The sequence below is a fragment of the Lactuca saligna genome, chromosome 2 (genome assembly GCF_052625555.1).
Source record: "Lactuca saligna cultivar CGN05327 chromosome 2, ASM5262555v1, whole genome shotgun sequence".
In the NCBI taxonomy this organism is placed as follows: domain Eukaryota; kingdom Viridiplantae; phylum Streptophyta; class Magnoliopsida; order Asterales; family Asteraceae; genus Lactuca; species Lactuca saligna.
Genome location: NC_136418.1, coordinates 74,510,620 through 74,532,768, shown reverse-complemented (window position 1 = coordinate 74,532,768; position 22,149 = coordinate 74,510,620). Strand labels below are relative to the sequence as shown.

The window sequence follows — 22,149 nt, the reverse complement described above, 5'->3', positions numbered from 1 at the left end:
CATATCCTCAAATCCCGAACCGGCACTGACTGCCGACAATCCCTCGCATAGTGTCCCTCCTTTCCGCACTTGCGGCATGCTCCACCGGACCGACAAACTCCGGCGTGACCCCTTCCACACTTTCCACAGACGTGGCTACCCTGATCTCCCATCCTGGAATCAACAGTCTTAGACCGTTTCGCCGCCGGCTGCGACTGAACCGAAGCTTGCCTCAGCTCACGCATCTGCAACTCAATCTCTAACTCACGCCGCCTGGCGGCCTCCTGCAACTCCAGCAAAGTCTCGCACCTCTGCGCAGACACAAACTGCCTGATGTCTCTCTTTAGCATACTCAGATATCGGGACATTTGAGCCTGCTCCGAAGCGAACTCAGTGCAAAACATCACACTCTCAGTAAACATCCTGGTGATTTCCGTCACCGACTCTGAATCCTGTTTCAGCTCCAAGAACTCCTGAACCAAACTCTCCCTCTCGAACTGCGGAACATAACGAGTGTTGAACATCTCTCTGAACCGATCCCATGAAATCGCAGCCCTCTGCGCATCCGAGTACGACCCCATGGTCAATCTCCACCAATCCTTTGCCCCAAGCCTTAACAGGTTCAGAGCGCACCTCACCGTCTGATCAGCAGGGCATGAACACGTGAAGAAACATCCCTCCACATCTGATAACCATCTCATAGCAACGATCGGATCCTGAACTCCATCAAAAGTGGGAGGCTTCGTATTATCGAAGTCCCGATACTGAAAACCTCTACTAGCTCCTCCCCCTGCCGCTGCTACAGCTGCTGTAGCCGCCACGGCAGCTGTCTCCGTGAGAGCCACATAGCGCTCATCAAAATACTCCACCATGGCGGTCTTGATCGACCCAAACAACTCCGGCAGCTCAGCCTGAAACAATGCAGCAACCTCATCATGCAGGATCTCACAAAACCTCGCATCCAACTCGTGCGTACTCGTCTGACTGACAACCTCGGGCTGTACAGACCCACCCGGAACTCCCTCACCTGCTCCTGATCCTGACCCGGATCCACTCCCAGCGTGCCCTGAAATCTCCATACTGAAAATAAAACACCAAAATCTCAGACATTTTCCACTAACCCGGGAACCAGCTCTCATCCCAACCCTAGAGGTCATGGTTTCCCTGATACGCGTATGGGTCCGTGCTTTCAGTAGTACGGGCCCATACTACCTTCCACACGTACCCATATTTGTATGAAGTACTTCCACAACACCTTAGCGACATACATAACAACGCTCTATCCTCACAACTAGAGGAACATTAGAAATCTCTTACAAGGAACCCTAGGCTAGTAGGCATAATAAATCAGGCAACTCATCAAGAAATCCTGAAGATCCCTAGCCTAACTCTAGCATGCTATTCTATCAAAGCTCAATAAAACAATTGTCATGTATGGTATTTTGGGGTTACTTACTGGCTCCGGCTGATCGTACCTCCGCGTCCTCCTTTACTTATTTTTGAAAACCATTTTAAATTCTCTTTTGAAAACCCTCCTCGATTTGAGACTGGAGTTACACAAGTGTTCCTCCAATTCACTCAAACCAAGGCTTTGATACCAACTTGTAATGACCGAAAAATACAACCAATTTAATTTTTTCAAAACAACCTGATTTTCATTAAACTGTTTACAAAAAGGTTTTCAATACAAATCATTTAGAGTATTCCCAGAATCACATTGCTACAAAATCATGAGGAGCGGTACGATCGCGCCTTTGCCTTGCCATGGTCTCCTGAAGAACCTGAAAAACATTAAACCACAACTGTAAGCCCGAAAGCTTAGTGAGATACCCCCAAAATACCAACCACGTATACGCCCTTCCAGGCTACGACCTTCCAGTCCAAAACATATTGCCTTCCGGCCCATAACATATAAAACATACATAACATAACATAACAGAACATAGAACAGCCATGCATATCGGGTCTACTGTGTGACTGGTCCGCCGTATCGGGCCTTCAGTCCACCGGATCCATCCTCCAGGTCTAGTCATGTCCTTCGAGTCTACAGTGGGGTTGGTCCGCCCGTATCGGGCCTTCAACCCACCTGGTCCACTCTCTGAGTCTACAGTGTGACTGGTCCGCCCGCATCGGGCCTTCAGTCGGCCTGGTCCACTCTCCGAGCCTCGGCACGTCTGGTCCGCCCTCGTGGGGCCTACAGCCTAACCGGACCGCTTGCTGGGCCTTCGGAATAACCGGTCCACCCTGGGTATCTTGGCCTACAGCACAAAGCAGGACCCGCCTCAACCCATCTCCAGTCCAAACAACCATGTGCACATAACATACAATCATATAACAGTCATAGTCAACAAACCGAGCAAGCAGATCACATAGCATATCAGTACCCTAACCAGGTTACCGACCTAACCGGTCACTAGTATAGCATCACTCTATATATATCAGGAAACTGGCCTTAACAAGGTCTCCTAGCATGTACCATCCTAGCTACCAGGATGCAGACACATCAAACAATAACATAATAACCATACCCGAATCTCAATCCAATAAAGGGCCAACCTTGGTGCCTTAGACCCTGTTGATACAGTGAGGATAACTCACCTCGAAACTGTCGGCTGAAAGGATAAGATCCCGCTGCTCCGAACACTGACACGAACTCCTTCACTGAACATCAAAACATTCAACTTAATATATATATATATATATATATATATATATATATATATATATATACACCCTTATTTACCAAAATACCCCTGGAAGATAACTGGTCAACCCCTGACTGACTTTACTCACCGAGTAATCCCGATGACTCGCCGAGTCCCCAAGCTCAAAACTTCCCTCAATCCGCGACCTGACTCGTCGAGTCACCCCGAGATTCGCCGAGTCCAACCACTCTGAGTCCACTCTCACCCAACTCACCGAGTCATCCCTTGACTCACCGATTCATCGACTCAATCAGAAATATTGGGACTCTTCGACAAGACTCGCCGAGTCTAAGGCTATCTTCAACCTACTCGCCGAGTTGTTCTTCCAACTCGTCGAGTTCCAGGCCATCTTCAAGAAACCCATCGAGTCCACCCATGTGACTCCCCGAGTCAACCTGATCTGAATCAATTCAGAAGCACTCTAGGCCATGCACTTGATCCAAAACATAAATCCAACCTCCTACAATCCATCCATCACGTAAAGTGGCAAACCTTACGTGAATCTAAAGAGATCTAGGCCTTATTCACCTTAGAACCAAGGTTTGGGACATGATAGCTCCATTAACAACACAAGAACGGGGCTTTAATGCTCTTAAGATCTTCTCCACTCCAGATCTGAGGTAGCAACCTCAGATCCATCCCCCAAACATCAAGATGCCACACAACTAAGCTCCCCACACAACCCCAAAATGAGAATCTAGGAAAACACAACCCAAGAACGAAAGTATTACCTCCAAAGGATGCCTCAACAGCAATGAAACTCGAATCCAAGCAAAGCCCTTTGATCCAAGCCACTTCTCCTTCAAGATTTCTTCAACCAACACCTCTCCAAGCTCTAATTTGCTCAACAATGAGACACTCCACGAAATTAGGGTTTCTGGGACTCAAGGGGGGATAAAGGAGGCTGTGGAGGGGCATAATGATCTTTATATAGGGCTCAACCCCGAAAATTAGGGTTTTCTCCACACAGCACCTACTCGCCGAGTCCATCTTTGGACTCGCTGAGTAGGCCACTTGATACGCGACCAAAGTCGCGACCTGACTCGCCGAGTCTGTCCATGGACTCGCCGAGTCGCCCTCCGAAACTTACACTTTTAGCCCTTCAACTCTACTCTTGCGATTCCGGGATGTTACACTAGATAAAAAATCCTTTATTATCATTGTTTCTAGTTTCAAATTTTTGTCATTGTTTTGTTTTATATTGTTTCTTGTTATTTAGAATTGAACATAATTTCCCCCAATTTCATTTTTGGTTTTAGTTTAATTAGCAATCAGATTTTCTGAATTGATGATACATGTTCCCATTGAATTTGACATCCCATTCTTACTAATGTTATACTATAATACAATTAGGTACACTTTCCTAGTTGTGTAATAATCGCTAACATTAGTGAAATCAATATTAGATTTTACACATCACTAACTCACTTACATAAGTTCCAATTTCATTTATTGATTTAACTTTAAAAAAAGTCTCGTAAACGCTGGTGTTATAACTTTATTGTGTAAATTCTAGGGTTACACTAAAATAGCATATGAATGTTGATGAATTTATTTCATTGGTTTATAGATAACTTGAATTTATCGAGTAGTAAAGTAGATTTGGAGTATAATCTAATACAAATTAGATAATGTGATGCCGACACTGTACTTTTTCTCCAAAACATATTTTTTGAACAACTAGTTAGTGAGATGGTTATGAGTTATATATAAACTTGTATTGATAGATTTCAACTTTATTTTTGATGAAATGTTCACCTTAACATGACATTTTGACTATTCATGTAAATTTATATGTCATTTACATTGATACATAGTACCCACAACTCTAAATAGTCCAATTTAATATAAATAATGTATTATTTGGATTTAATCTTTATTTGGAAATAATAATAACAAGTTGTTTCATTTTATTTTTTTGTTGAATGATATGCTTCATGACACATCATATAGTATCCGCCGTGATATCTCACTTAAGAATCACTTGAATAAGTTTGCGACGAAAACCATCTTTCGACTAATACAATAGTTTCTTTAGGCTTGTAATGTGGCACCAAATGTCCTGCACCCTACAAACATCAAAATCACCAAGCTCACATATTTGTGTAAGGTATAACTATATTATATATATGGAATTTAACAGATTGTTGAACAATATAGTTAGACCTTCACTTGTAAGATATATTTTTAGGATCTATGATTGTAAAAAGAATATCTAAGAAACAAATAATTTTCTACAAAAAATAAGATGGATTATTTCATACTTTAACCGTAGCATATGTCAGTGAATAGTTGTTGTGTACATATTTTGTTGCATATCTGAAAAAATAATGAAGATAAAGTTATTATGGAACTATAGCAAAGAGCTTATCATATATGTTAATTAATGTGTAAATAGTTTGTATAATAGTAAAAGATGTTCAACCGCACCATCTAAGTGACCTATGTCACACCTTTCACAAGGCACACAGGGGAGGTCAATCACATATCAGTAACAATATTTTGGGAATGCCAGGGTTTGAACCCTTGACCTCTTTTCTGAAATTTCACTCCTTAACTACTTGGCTCCCTAAGGGGAATAATGATACTTCATTTGTAACATACATATCCAAACATACCAATATATTGTCCTCTTTGGGACACCGGACATGAAGACTTCTCAAGAGGTCACACATCCTAATACTACTTTCATCCGAACACGTTTAATTATAGAGTTCTTATGAGATTGTTTGTCATCATGGCTTTAAAACACATCATATATTAGTATGCATATATATTGTAGGCCCGATGTGTTAAAAGCCAAATGAATTAGGTCCCATATATTAAAATAATTGGGCTATAAATAGGTAAATCTCACCCCCCAACTTGATCATCAACATAAAATCAATCAATCTTATTAGGATATGCCAACACCTTTTTCGTTACCTAATTCATATAAATCAATCAATCTTATTAGGATATGGTACTCAAATTGATATAATTTAAACAAAAATCACCACATTTAAAATAATTAGAAATTTAGGCAACTAGGCATGGGACCTCCACTGTATGGAGGAACTTTTGTGGAAGGCCTCAGCAACGTGGCCATGCTGGAACTACCGTCCCCTAAACGCATCGTGGAAAATCATGGGGACTTAGTGTAGGGAAATGTTGGTGAAGGAATAATGTTTGATGGATTTCCAATTTTTTGCAAAAGAAACAATTAATCTTTTAATTAAACTATTAAGATAGTGTGATGGGTATTTCATAACAAATTTGGTATGGTGTGGAGAGTAACATGGCATTCAAGGCTGCAGTAAATTAGCATGAAAGGGATGAACCATACCCACCGGCTAGGATGTAAGTTACTATAATTATCTTATGTGAAAAATCACATCATTCAAAAGGTTAACAAGAGTGTCAGTAAAACTGCTTATAGAATAAGTAGATCATACATTCAAAACTTATAGTTAAGAAACTAAGATAAAAAAAAGGCTCCTTAAGTAAGGGTGAAAATGGCTAACCCTCGTATTAATGGTCAACTACGATCTTATTAAGTTTCGTTATTGTTATTTCTTAATTTCTTATAGCTTCATATATATATATATATATATATATATATATATATATATATATATATATATATGTACAAGTTCAAATAAGAAACAAAAAAATATTAAGAACTCTAAGAACCTCTAATTTTAGCTTATAATTAGTCATTTCTTAGTTAGATGTTTTATAATTCATATAAAGAACATTTTTGTTACAAACACATTATTTCATTTGAAACTTGAAAATACCATATCAAACCATTAGATCTAGAAAACCTTATTCTTCCTTTCTCTCACTAAATATCTTTTCCTCTCCCTCCTACCTCCAGTGACTTTCCACCACCACCAGCTACTTCGGTGCCGCCACTAACCACCACCACCACCTACTTTCAGCCTGAAGCAACTTCTACCACTGCAACCCAACCACTCTTATGACGTTGCTTCAGTTACACATCTCCACCCGCATTCTTTTTTTTTTCTCGATCTCCATGAAACACCACTAGATTTTTTCAGATCTGGTCCACCACCACCTCCACCTACCGTTGATATGTGTCTTCGACCTCCAAAATCTTTCGTTTTCATCAAATTTGTGGTGATTCATTATAGATCTACAATCTCTAGTAGTAGATCTATGATCTTTGACGACAAGTCTATGATTTTTGCCAAGAAATCTTTGATTTACATCTCTAGATCTACCCCTGGTGATATTGAGTTACTAGATCTTGCTCCGGTGACACATCTCTCTTGTCTCCATCTTTTTTCTCTTAATCTCCGTGAAACACCACCAGATCTGTTCAGATTTGGTCTAACACCTCCTCTACCAACCACCGTTGCATGTCGTTGACCTTTAAAATCCTCTGTTTTCATCAGATCTAAAGTGGTTCGGTCCAAATCTATCATCGTCGACCGCAAATATATCCGACAACAAATATATGATTTTTGCCTCTAGATCTATGATTTACGACGAGATTGACAGACCAGATCGGAGATTGTCGTCGACCGCAACCACCATTGCTCCTTGCCACTCCGGTGGAACTCACTTCCATCTATTTCTCTAGAATCCTCGCTGAAACACCACTAAATCTACATCAGGTATGTCGATTTTTGATTTGACTGTTTTTCTTTTGTTAAGCTGGGAATGTTATGTTTTCTCAAAATAATATGAATCTAAGTAGTTTAAGTTGTGAATCGTGATGTTTTCATGTTTCGCTAGTTGTTTAGTTATGGTAATGTTACATTTAAAATGGGATATTTGTGTTATAAACTATGAGTTAACTACATTAAGTTGTGATGTTTCTGTTTAAACTGTGATTTGACTATATTAAGCTGAGAATTTTATGTTTTAAACTGAGAATTGACTATATTAAGCTATGAATTTTATTTATTAAACTATTAATTTTTTCTATTAAGTTGTGAATTTTGTATATTAAATTATGAATTGACTGTATTAAGAGTTTTAAGTTGATAATATGGTTGTGAATGCATAATTATTGTGTATTAAACTGTGAATTTATTACATAACTAAGCTGTGAATTTTTGTGCGTGAAGATGTGTTTTTTGTGTGTTTAAACTGTAAATTGATCGTATTAAACTGTGACTTTCTGTTTAAACTGTGAATTGACTACATTAAGCTGTAAATTTTGTGTAATAAATTGTGAATTGGTTATATTAAGCTATGATTTTTTTTATAAATTTTTTGTTTGCTACTGAAATATAAAGATTAAAGAAGAATTATATACAAATATGATGTTATTTAATTTTGAATAAAGTATGTAAAAAATAAATTATAATATTTGTATAGATAAACTTTGAAAGAAGCAATAGCTTAGAGATCTAAAGATATACATGTAAGTTTTAAGTTGAGATTATGGCTTTGAATGTTTAATTTGTGCATTAAATTGTAAATTTATTATATTAACCTTTGAATTTTGTGCACTGAAATATGAATTGATTGTATTAAGATATGAATTTTAAAGAATTTTTTGTTAAAATATGAGTGATTTATGTATGAATGTTTGTATTAATTTTCTTATGAATATATTTACTTTTTGCGCTATATAAATATGTAAGAATGTATTTGTTTTTAAAATTATTTTGAATTAAATTGTGAATAAGTGAAATATTTGGTTTGTTAAATTGTGAATATAGTATCTAAGTTTTTCGATCAATGATTTTATATACATATTTGATTTAGAAGGAATGATGATTTCGAGGTGGCGTAGGTGGTTGTTGGTGGCGTATGTAGTTGGTCGTGGTGTTGGTGTGAGAGTTTGGGTTTGACTTCTTTGAATATGTTAATTAGTGTATAATGTATTTTATTATGTTATCCTGTGAATTTTATATATTAAACTAAACTGTATTAAATTGTATATTGTATATAAATTTTGTGTTACAACATGAATAAGTATGCATGAAAATATTAAAATGTGTATTAGTGAATTATTACGTTTATTCAACTGTGAATATTTCTTATATATAATATATTTTTTAAGCAATCTACAATTTAGAAAAAAGAAAATTGATTTCAAGACACAATTCTATTTTTTTATAATAAACTTTTGTATATTTTAGCTTGAAAAATAAAAATCGTTATGAAAAAAATAGAAGCTACAATGTTTGTTCTATTAAGTTGTGAACGGAACCATAAAAATGACACTGAATTTAATATTAGTTCGGCAGTAATTCAACGACGGTCCGGCGGTGGTTAGACGATACGTGGCAAGTAGTTTGTAAAATTGGGAAATTTTGCTTAATAGAATATAAATATTGGATTTGTGTAAAATGTCCTTAATGAAAACAGTTAAAAAATGATATTATTAGAGTTCATAATCTTTTTAGGTTCTTATTTGAACCACTTCATATATATATATATATATATATATATATATATATATATATATATATATATATATATATATATAGAGAGAGAGAGAGAGAGAGAGAAATAAGAACTCCTTTTAAAGTGAGAACTCGTGAGGATATTTTAAAAAAATTTTAAAAAAATACAAATCATAAAATCGATAATAGATCTATGTCCGGAGAAAAATTTTTGGATCAATTTTAATTATGCAATTTTTTCCAATTTTTTTTTTCTCCCGGACATAGATTTATGCTTGATTTTATGATTTTTATTTTTTTTAGATTTTGTTTCAATTTTTTGAAGGTGTTCTCACGAGCCCTCACGTTAAAACGAGTTCTCACATGAACCGAACTTATATATATATATATATATATATATATATATATATATATATATATATATATATATATATATATATATATATATATATATATATATGTTTAGGTTGATGTGAGACGGTCTAATTTTGTGAGACCGTGAGATGCATTTATTTATTTATTTTTTATTTATTTTTTATTTTTTTTAGTTAATTCAAGTTCCGAAAATAATATTTAAAAAAAGAACTTTTGGATTTTTCCATTTATTTTGCATTTTAAAATTATTTTTTAGAATATATACAGTGTAATATTCTATTAGAATATTTCACGTATTTTTCAAAAACAATACAATTTTTTTTTTTTTTTTTAGTTAATTCAAGTTTCGAAAATAATATTTAAAAAAAGAATTTTTAGATTTTTTCATTTATTTTGCATTTTAAAATTATTTTTTAAAATATGTTACTATAATATTCTATTAGAATATTTTACGTATTTTTCAAAAAAAAAAAAAAAAAAAAACGGGATTTTTTTATTTTTTATTGTTTATTATTATTATTTTTTTTAGGTAATTCAAGTTCTGAAAATAATATTTAAAAAAAGAATTTTTGGATTTTTCCATTTATTTTGCATTTTAAAATTATTTTTAAATTTTGTCTCACGGTTTCACAAAATTAGAATGATCTCAAATGAACCTGAACCTATATATATATATATATATATATATATATATATATATATATATATATATATATATATATATATATATATATATAGAGAGAGAGAGAGAGAGAGAGAGAGAGATTACTTGACAATCTGGCATTGGATCATTTTCGTCACAAAATGGTTCTAAAATATTATCCATATTGATACGGCATGTGCACTGCAAGTTGTAATTGTCATGGCAATACATATCATGTTCAAAGATATCTTATTATATTAATAAAGCAGTTCATAATTCTCACTTGCTCATATTGATGCAGACTATTTACACATAATGAGTTAGCTTTATCAATGTCCACGTAGTTACCATAACAATTTTTTATTGCAGACTGCAAAACAATATCAGTTTATAAAATTAATTAACAGTAGTAACGGTTTAACTTTAGGTTTTTAAAAACTAAAAAAAAATTACCTTATAAATATCATCTGATATAAGTGCCATACGATGAGCATATTCAAGTCTTGAATTGAAATCCATGAACTTATCAGTAAAGCGGACTGATTAGAATATACCCCTACATTCAAATTTATCAATATAAAAGATAATTTATTAATTTGTTAAGACGTCTTGGATTTACTAAGTTATTAGTTATTATAAAAAAGATGACATTATAAATCTTAGAGGGTTTGGTTTCATGTTTACTTGAATATTCAATGTCGGTTGATCCCCACGCTCATTACCTATAAATTTATAAAATGATCCAATACCTCAACTTTTTCATCAAACGTCAAAATGAAATATTGAAAAAGAAGTTACTAATATAATTACCTTCATACAAGTCTAGAGTGATTTTTGGAACAACAATACCAATGTATGAAATCCCTGCTATATAAAGTGGATTCTTCAAAAATTTGGGATGATCATTGAGAAACTGTTCACAAGATAAAGTAAAAACATTCAACCCAAAGCATTTAACTAATAACCGCTAATTGATAGAAGTGTGAATCAAGCAACTAGAATGCGTCTTTCAAAATAAAGAATTTTAAAAGACACCCAAAATATAGGTTCTAAAACGTTATTTGGTGCTAGTTGAATATAAAGAACTACTCATGTATTAAACTGTTTAAAAGTCATAAAAAGGTTCGTTGACAATTACTTTATATATATATATATATATATATATATATATATATATATATATATATATATATATATATATATATATATATATATATATATATATATATATATGAGTTCAATTGAGAAAATAAAAAAGGTTGAAAAAAGGGGGTATCATTCTCAGCCACTCATTTAATTAGACTCTAAACATGAAGGATACGATAACAAACTTGTAAATATGATATAACAGCCTTCAATCACAAATACGAACAGTAGAAATTCATTCGTTTTTTGCTCTTTCAATCCAACCTTCAATTTTGTTTGAATACGAACATATCTTTAATATCTACGGTTAATTATACTTCCAGCATCATTAGAAAAACATCATCGATAATCAACAAAAAAATTCAATTTGTATCATTCATTCAACATCGTTCATCAAATAAAACATCGAAATTAAGGTTATAAAAAGATCAAATCACTTTTTGTTTGAAATTTTCATATATTTCTCCACCAATCTACTATTTTGTAAGATTTAAGTAGTCAAAGTATCATATTTATCACATTTTAAAAAAAATTAACTTATATGCATTCCAATTGTTTGATGAAATGCATAAACTAAATTAACATGTTATATTTACATATGAATATGTTTTCTCACTTGAATCAATATGTGATTATTTAAATACAAAACAAATATGCATAAACTAAATTAACATGTTATATATATATTATCCATCCACTTAATAAGTTTGTGTTTTTTCTTTTATCCCCTTCGAATGATAACCACTTTTATAAAAACCTCTTTTTAATTGAAGGATGAGTGATCCCTTTCTTCACAATTCACATGATTTATTCCCCCGTCTTTTTTGATAATCTATCTTTATTCTTTATTTTGACTTTTATACATTTGAACCGGAAACATACGTCCTTGATTTTGGTTTCTCAATCTGACCGTTTATTGATTTGATTTTTACTTTAATATAATTTTTTGATATATATATATATATATATATATATATATATATATATATATATATATATATATATATATATATATATATATATATATATATATATATATATAAAAGAACATTTTGAAGCAAAAATTATGTAAAAAATCATATAAGTGTATACTGACATCCCATCGACATATATCAGAATTGGTTAAAAATCTCGGTTTGATTTATTAAGTAAAAATAATTATTAATGGCATTCTGTAAACTGATTTCACGGTCACAAGTAATAACAATCACGAAACACGATTTGAAATAGTGTTTCTTGCAATGCAATAGCGGTAGTAAAAAAATATTCATCCTATTTAGATAGGATGTTGTCAAACAAATACTATAATCAAACTAATGTGTATCATAAAATTGTTCAAACTTATACACTGCAATAATCGTTTCACTGTTTGTGACTGTTATTATATTTGTGAATCTCATACCCTCTTAGATTACTCCACTAATAAACATTTGTATTAATGTATATTGTGACAATTAATGAATCAAACAAAGATATTTTAACCAAATTTTGTAATTTTACAACGGTACGGTGTTGATATTTTTATTTATATGGTTTTTTATTTTAATTTTCTCTTCAAAATTTAGTTATTTTTTATTTATACATACTTTAATTTAGTTATGTATAAACAAAATCAGAATTAAAAGAAAACAAAAACGTAAAACTGACAATAAAAATAAAATTAGAACCAATCAAGGATAATGTTGGAAACCAAAATCAAGGACGTGTTTAAATATGTTTAAATGTGTAAAAATCAGGAAGCAAATCAAAAGTAAGTGGCGAAATAATATGCCTGATAATAATTAAGAAAATGATTTGATAACCTAGTTTGAAAAGGGTATAAAAGGAAAAACAAAATTTTATTAAGTGTATGAATAAAAAAGCCAAATAAAAATATCAAGTCCTTTTTCAAAAGCTACATGAAAAGCAAAATAAATTTATTTAAAGTAAAACACAAGTTCATTAATCCATATCATAAAATATGACGAGGTCATTGAATTATTGTAACCAAAGTTAGATTATGTTTAATTTTAGTTCGACCTTCTTTATGAACTCATTAGCATGATCAGCCAGGATGTTGTCGCTGCTAATCCATCCATCTTTTGTTTCAGCATAGGAAAATCCCGCACCAGCCGGTATATCCACGAATATGATGTTGGCCATCTAAACATATAAAATTAATCTTAAAATCATTATTTTATTTTAGTAGTATACTAGGTAGGTTACCTTAAGAACAAAAATAATGAAAAGATGAATGTGTGAACCTGTGTCCATGTGGTTGGATTCAGTATTAATGTGATATTATCCAGATCATTATCCAAATCAAAGTTAAGTGGACCTATAAATAAAAATCAATACCTTGAGAGAAGTCACTGAATAAATCATTCTAATACAAAATTTGTTGCATCATAAATGTTTTTTGCACCAAGATAACTTCTACATACAATATATTTGCTTAAGAACAAAATAGTTATTGTGATTGTATTCTTTGATTTTTTTTTTATTTTTTTTTTCCTGATTAGGGTTCCATCATTTAGAAAGAATAAGAATGGTAGGTGACAATGGTGAAGTAGTCGTTATGTGGTACAGCAAAACAGTCCGTTTCAATTCTGTTTAGTTTAATCCAGTTTTATAACTTTATTTCTGCCGGTACTGTATAAAATTCAACTAGATGTTAATAGTTCTTATTGAAAATTATTTCTCAAAGTTTGAACAACATATAGAATATATAATGAAGACTTTTAATCCAAATCAGTTTTGAAGAAAATTGTACGCATCTAACGGATAACATAAGACTTCAAAATGATCATGTTCTCCTTAACTTACCCTCACTATCAAAATCTATGAACGTATCAATCTTATGATTTCTACCAAATTTGAAGAGTGTGGAATATGGATTTAACAAAAGCCACATATGTATTGATATAGACATTTTGACTTTTAATCTTTGAATGGTAATATTGTCACCACATTTAAAGAGTGTGGAACATGTATTCGACAAAATCCACAGATATTATACATTTTGATTTGTAAATTTTTAGTAGGCGACATGTAGTCTTTAATGGTGATATATATATATATATATATATATATATATATATATATATATATATATATATATATATATATATATATATATATATATATATATGGGAAAAGTGAATATACCCTTAAAGGTATATAAGCTTAGGTATCCAAACTCACTATAATACATCGTTTTATATCATATATATACATTGTAATTGTCCAATGTTCTTATAATTCAACTTCTAACTTGATTTACTTCCAAGATTTTTATCAATTTCACATTTATATTCATTTTATATAATTTTCATTTTCAACTATAATATATATAACCAGTAGGTGTTCGGTAAAAAGATATGATGTAAGAGGAAGATAAACATGAAATTTCGAAAATTTTGAAAGTAAATCAAATTAATGGTTGAAGTTTAAAAACATTATAATAAATATATTAAACAAAATGACGTATTATAATGAGTTTGGGTACCTAAGCTTATATACCCTTAAGGGTATATTCACTTTTCCATATATATATATATATATATATATATATATATATATATATATATATATATATATATATATATATATATATATATATATATATATATGGTTGAGTTATTATGAGAATTAAAAAAAAACATGAACTTAAGAAATCATAATCAACTTATCATTTTCAAAATAAAAAATATCAATTTTCTTAAAATGGTACGTCTAAACTATATTTAGGCTCAAAAAATATATTTGATAATTTATTTTGTTTATTTTCGAAATTTGTATGTATGCACACAATCAGTAGTTATATGCACTGCTGGTTTGCTCATCAGCAGTTCATATGACTGTGATTATTCGTAAGTTCTCACAAATCTTTTGGTTACAAAAAAAATCACTCTCTCTCTCTCTCTCTCTCTGTGTGTATATATATATATATATATATATATATATATATATATATATATATATATATATATATATATATATATATATATATATATATATATATATATATCATAAATAAATATTTGCTACATCTAAGACATTGGAAAAAAATTCAAGAAATTTTATTTTTCACTGAATCAATAAAAATAAAAAAAAATAATAAAAAAATAGTATTTAGAAAAATGTTAAAAAAAAATATATTTTTTATTTTATAAATATTTTGAATATATTTCGAACATATTACTTAAAAAATTCAAAAATAATGAAATTTTTTTATACATATTCGAAAAATTTTCATTGTCGATTTTAAAATGGATCATAGAAAATTTTATTATATCCAAAATTTCAATTCAATTATCCAACCGTCAAAATCTCTAAAGTGCAAGCTCTTAAGTTTATAAATTATAAATATAAAAGTCAAAAAAAGAAAAAAGTAACGAAATTGCAATTTCAAAACTAGCAATAAAAACATACCTAATTCATATAAGAATGTGATTAACGCAGAAGCACCTGGTCCACCGGGAATATAAAATATAAGCGGGTCTTCTTGTGGGTTCCTTGTTGATTCGACAAAGTAATAAAACAATTGTACGTTTTTGTTGTCCCCTACTCCAATATACCTTTTATACAATTGTCAGGATAAATAGATAGAATATTATCTGAGCCGATCCAATTTCAAATTTTAAACGCATCAGGATGGTCATGACAAAATACTACACATTACTAAAAAGCATTATGTTTAACAATTCACATAAGGCAAGCCTCTCCCCCCATAATCTCACAAATCGAGGATGCCATAGTGGTTGAAGAACCTATTTTTATATGAATGCATGTTTTGAGTATTTGTTTGAATCTTTATGACATGTAGTCATGTATTATCACTATTTTAGCTAATGAGCCTTCACATAATTGAAAACCTCAACCAATGGTGGAGTTATGCCAAATAATTTTGTTCATTTTTATTTGTGATAACAAATAATATTTGATTTCTAATCACGTATACATAAATTACCAATCGCTGGTAGCTCGATTCTTTGTTTAATAAATAAATAAAGAAAAGATGAAAATCATACCCGGTTTCAAGTTTAAAAGGAAGATCTCCTGCATATCCTGGAATTGTTTTGATAATTGATTTGGAGTAAGATAAAACAATCAAGTAGAAGTGAAAGGTGAAAACGAAAATAAAAGAAAGCTTCATATTGTTTGGTCTCATACTAGGTTCCATTATAGTATGATATCTCAAGTTACACGTGCTTCGCTCTACCTGTTTATTGCTATATATAGAGGAACTCCCGTGTGGATAAATAATTAATAATCCCATTTAGTGACATATAAATTAACTTTATTAATAAATTTTGAAGCGTGTGGAACACATATTCGACAAAAGCCACACATGTATGGATATACACATTTTGACTTAGTATTTTTTAACGGCGATATATATATATATATATATATATATATATATATATATATATATATATATAAAAGAGAGAGAGAGAGAGAGAAAATGAGAGAATCATTAGTTTTATTAAAATCTGAGAACTAAAGTTGAAACACGTTAGATTAAAATTGTGAATGGTTTAGATTATTTATGACATAATTGTAATTATCATTATGTTGAATGTTATATGAACTAACCACCGTTTGGAATCAATGGTCCTCTCCGACAAACATTACCCCATCAGTTGATCGCCTTTCTCATCGCCTTTGTTCGTCTCCATTGACCAACCTTGTATCCGGTCAGATTTATAGGAGAAGATTAACAAAACAAACTAGTTGTAACAATGGAATTCATTACAAAGTATTGATATTTGCACAATACATGTTCACATTTTTCATTTTAGTTTGTAATTGATCTCTATTGGAGCATATTTCCGTGTAAAATTTCATACGTATTATTTACTTTAATTTAATATATTTGATATGAATCTCTCTATAAATTGTTATATGCTTTCTATATGTTAATTATAACTAGAAAAGTTTCAACATGCTCCGTATGGGTTGGAGTATTCAAATTGGCCGGACTTCATTGTAGTTTTTCTAAGGAGTGAAAGTGGAAGGTGAAATAATTGATGAAAACTATCAAGTTTCGCCATGCTCCGTATGGGTTGGAGTATTCAAATTGGTCGGACTTCATTGTAGTTTTTCTGGAGAGTGAAAATGGAATGTGAAATAATTGACGAAAACTATCACTCTCTCTCTCTCACACACACACACACACACACATATATATATACATATATATATATATATATATATATATATATATATATATATATATATATATATATATATATAATGGTGAAAATATATATTAGAATTACTTAGGATGTTTGTATTGCATACTATTATGGTTTTTGTAGACTTTTCTGGCACTACAAGGAGATCAAAAAATTCATGAATCATTTGCATACTTCTCGTCATTGAATAAGAAAAAACCTGGCACAGATTCCAACCCAACGGTTGGAAATTCAATCTCATGTGGTTGAAAGTTGTGGAGTATAAACTCCATAGAAACTATAGACATGAAATATTTTTGCAGCTTCCATCTATAAATAAAAATAAGTAATGAACTAACTCACCATCAACTGTATTTCATCCTTCAAAGCTATTTGAGTTGCTTCTTTTTTCTGTTAATCGCAAAGTTTAACTTTAAATTTTAGATACTTTATTGTTGTTACGAATCTATGTCCAAAGAACAAACAAAATTTAAGTACTACTGTTGACTATACATGACAATTTGATCAAACAAAAACATTTTAATGAAAAAAAAAACATAAAATAAAACTAAGTCCAAGTTGCCTGATCTGATGTTTCTATCAACAAAATTAATACAAAAATTACATAAGCCACCTCTCAACCATTTTTCAATATGCAATATCTATATCGTAAATGACAAAATAAATAACACGGATTCAACTATAGTATAACACCACAAAGGAAAATAATACTTATAAAAAAATCAATTACATGAAGATATAGAACCCGGATTGTACCTTTCGATAGTCAACTTCAAAGTAACCTAATTGATGTTTGCCTGTTAATTAAGTTAGCATGTCGGGTCCATATTAGTCTCACTTCTTAACTTCAAACGAAGTTGATCTGCCACCTTCAAACCAATACCAACCTGAAACATACATACCAAAGACATAAATACAAACTTATTATCAAACATTTTTTAGAATAAATGTGCAAATACTAAATAATGAAGTCTTTTACTTAAAAATAGCAAGATTTTTCCAATTTTCAAATTTGACTCTATATGTCCTTCCCTAAATGACCAATACTAAACAATTCAACAAAACCACATATTAGTGAACAAATTCTTCCAAAAGACTGAAGCAACTCAATTCATTTGCAAAAGAAAATAACCACACAGGGGATCAATCTAAAAGAAAATCTAAAGTTCCACCATGTAAGTACATCAATCTGATCACCCTCCTATACCACCTGAAGGCAAGTAATAGAACATAAAATTTGATTAAATAAATAGGACTGAAACCATAACTATAAGTTTGTTTCAACTTTACCAAGTAGAAACATTGTTGACCAGATTTTTCATTGAGGATTTTTGTCAAGCAGCTGGTGTTTAAATAAAAAAATCACAAAGAACATAAAGTTACATTCTACAATTGAATTCTTATTCTAATAATAAAGGTCAAATCCAAATAAACAGTAAATTACCAAAACAAATGGTGGAAGTAAGAATGAAAAACTCACATGTCTCTTAATCATGCCAAAACGAAAGGAATTTCGTGGATAGGTGTTGCTCTGATTAGTCTAAGAAGTATTCTTGATGTTTCATCTCCATCTTGAAGCCCTGTCAGTGGCTGAGTCAGAGTTTGGTGGCCAACTGTTTTCTTTTCCACGCTTATAGCTAGATAAAATGATGAAATTTCTATTCAAATTGAGGAGAAATTACAAGTAGATAGGAGAATTTAGAAGCAGAGAGAAAGACACCTGATTTGATTTCAGAGATAGAAGTGAAAGCGTATACACAAAAGGTGGTCTTTGTTAACAGGGAAGACAAAGAGGGAATGGGCGTTGGGGTTCTCTGTCTGTCGCCTCCGATTTTTTCCAGTTTCTCAGTCTGCCATACCACCTCGGATTGCTTCGATTTCAAAATTCAGACCCAAGTCACCTTGGGTTTTTTTCCCATCGAAAGCCACACAGACGGAACTAAAGTTCCCTAAAAACCCCTAATCTCAGAAAATTAGGGCAACACAGAGCCAACTGTAGGATTGTTGATCGGATATCAAAAGGATGACGTGAAGAATCAGAATCAAAGAGTCGACAGAGTTTCGAGGAACAATACATCGATGCTTATGATTGTTCTTGTTCGTCTTCCTGGTCATCGGTGTACCCTTATGGAAGGCAGGTGAAATAGAAACGAAGAAGAAAAGATAAGGGGTATCGAGTGGAGGGTAAAGGAGCATATAGCTTTTCTTAATTTTTGTTGGATAATATTTATGGCAGTGACGGTGTAGCAAGTGACTGGGTGAGGAAGGTGGTGGAGGGATCAAACCAGGCCTACTTAAAAATTTAGGCGTAAGGGAAAAATCTTCAACCCATAAAAGATATGCGCCAAAACTATAAAATGATAGAAAGAAAGGACAATTGTTGACAAAAGCTGAAAATTATGTGGCCAAAATCCTAAACAGTAAGACTTTACTGATCTTAAGTGTCCTCTTAATTTATTATATATTGATATGAATTATGAGCATTTGATTTGGCATGCGGAATTAAAGAACATAAAAAACACGGTGATTTTAGTGATAAAAGATGTATTCGATTATAGGAATGAGTACAAAAAGGGATCTAGATCTAGTCTACATAAATATCCCACTCACTAGTGATAACGAACTACATCTCTCAAGCACACCTCTACAAGTGGTATGAATCCATCTTATATAAAGGTGTTTACATGTCATTCACTCACACACACACACACACTATCTTTCTCTCTCTCTCTCTCTCGCTCTCTCTCTCTCTCTCTCTCTCTCTTTATCTATCTGTCTCTCATGTCACAAGGCTACTCTACCACATGCAAGTGGGTCTACAAGAGTCAAACCACTACAAATTCATACATGGATAACTTTTTATCCCAACATTCTCCTCCTCAAAGTTAGGAATTGATGACCCACTTCAAATCTTCCAAAATCGAGCAACTTCATGAACTGAGCCTCAAACGTGACACATGTAGAGATGAACTTCAAATCTTCAATTCTTCAATGATTTTGTCAATCCGGGTTCTAGTGTGTGATACCATACAAACCGAGCATCAACGGGTAATTAGGAGTATCCAAATCTCCAAAAAAAAAAAAATACCCAATATTTGAGCATAATTGCACACCCCAAAAATCTTCAATAAATCCAAACCCATCATAAACCGAGAAAACCCAAATCACTTACGAATCTCCAACTGAATCATTTCATAAACTTCGTTGCTCAAGGTTACTTTGCTCTTCAAGTCCGCGTAATATGAAAAATTCAACTTTCAAATTTTCATATCTAAATCTTTCCCCCTTTTTATAATCGATAAATGATTATAAAACCAAAAAAAGAATGAGAAATCGCTCAATTGAAAATTTTTCTATCTAAAACTCCCCCAAAACACATGAAATAAACATTATGCTTAAATCCAGAAAACCCAAAAAATATTCAATTTTCAAATTCGTTCATGGACCGCCTTTGACAAAATTTCACAAATTTAGGTAGAAACTGTCAATTTCGAAATTCTGCAGTGACCCGGTGCGCCCCAAACAGCCCTAGATGCGAAACACTCCCCCAATTGCAAAGTTGGGCATAAAGTGTTGATTCGCATTAACTGCAGGGGTCTGTTTCGAAAAATCCTCCACTTGTTAGAATTTTTAGCCAAATTTGGAAGTTGGATAAATTTTGCAAATATTTTAAAACACCAAGGATTCGAAACAAAAAATATGCATTTAACACAAACTTTTATCCCCATTTCGAATGTGGACCTTTTCTGTCACTTCTTTGAAAGTTAGAGGATTCAAATCGACATGTTTTGTTTCTTCATCATCTCACTTCGAAACCAGATACGATCCGTGACCATGTCGATACCCAATGGATCCTCACAACCAAGCTTTCGAAATCAATATCCAAATCAATTCAAGAATATCGATTCCTTCAATGTCGAATCAAGAAATATATTGTCGGTTCTTATTCGAACCTTCCCATTCCTTACTCCCATTTCACAGCATCAAAATCAAACATTTAAACCGACCATTTTGACATCATATGTGAACATGACTTTAAGCCCAATCCAATCTTAGATGCGAATGACCCATATCAACACCTTATATGCGAACATATTTTGACCTCCAATCTAATTAACTAATTGCGAATCCTTGTCAACCGTTAATCCAAAGCTTTCTATAGCGAAACTCCAAATCCAGTCGTCTTCATATGCGAACTCAATTGAGACCCAGAAGCAAAATCGAATATTAAACCTTTGATAACAACCTTCAAAATCGACTTCTAATGTAACATCCCAAAAATTTCGACCAAAAATTTTATTTTTAAATAATAATTACAAAACCATTTTTCTGAAAACAACCATAGTATCAACTTATCTCAAATCCAAAGTATCAATAGTAAAAACTGTTGGATTAGTGTCTAAGTCCATAACTATTTTGGTATGTACTTGACCCGATTATGAGCATGGTCCTTTTGGGTTGCCTTCACCATAGCAATATGTAGGATGAATTAAGGAGAGAAAGGTTTAAATATGATTTATTAATATATTATGAGGATAATATATTAAAGGAGAAATCATATTGTGTAATTAATATTAGTCAAGAATTAATTAAGAATTAATTTTGTGGCTAAAAGAGATTAATAAATTTAGGGGACTGGACTGCAATTATTGGATAATTGAGTTATTGGGCTAAGGAATGCTAAAGGAACAAGGGGTGAACGAAATTATGATGGGAGCCCATCATATTTTTCGTCCATGGCCTTATCAAAA

At 31.9% G+C, this 22,149-nt stretch overlaps 1 pseudogene across 1 annotated transcript; it reads right to left on the bottom strand.

Moving 5' to 3' along the window:
- Positions 1-4,513: 4,513 nt before the first annotated feature.
- On the bottom strand, positions 4,514-16,390 carry LOC145028911 (serine carboxypeptidase-like 18; annotated as a pseudogene). Its single transcript, XR_013676253.1, has 10 exons — positions 16,229-16,390; positions 15,630-15,775; positions 13,460-13,533; positions 13,236-13,358; positions 10,881-10,983; positions 10,755-10,792; positions 10,524-10,626; positions 10,354-10,440; positions 10,197-10,271; positions 4,514-4,753 (listed from the first exon to the last, which is right to left on the bottom strand). The product of XR_013676253.1 is annotated as a serine carboxypeptidase-like 18 (transcript).
- Between the last annotated feature and the right edge of the window lie 5,759 nt (positions 16,391-22,149).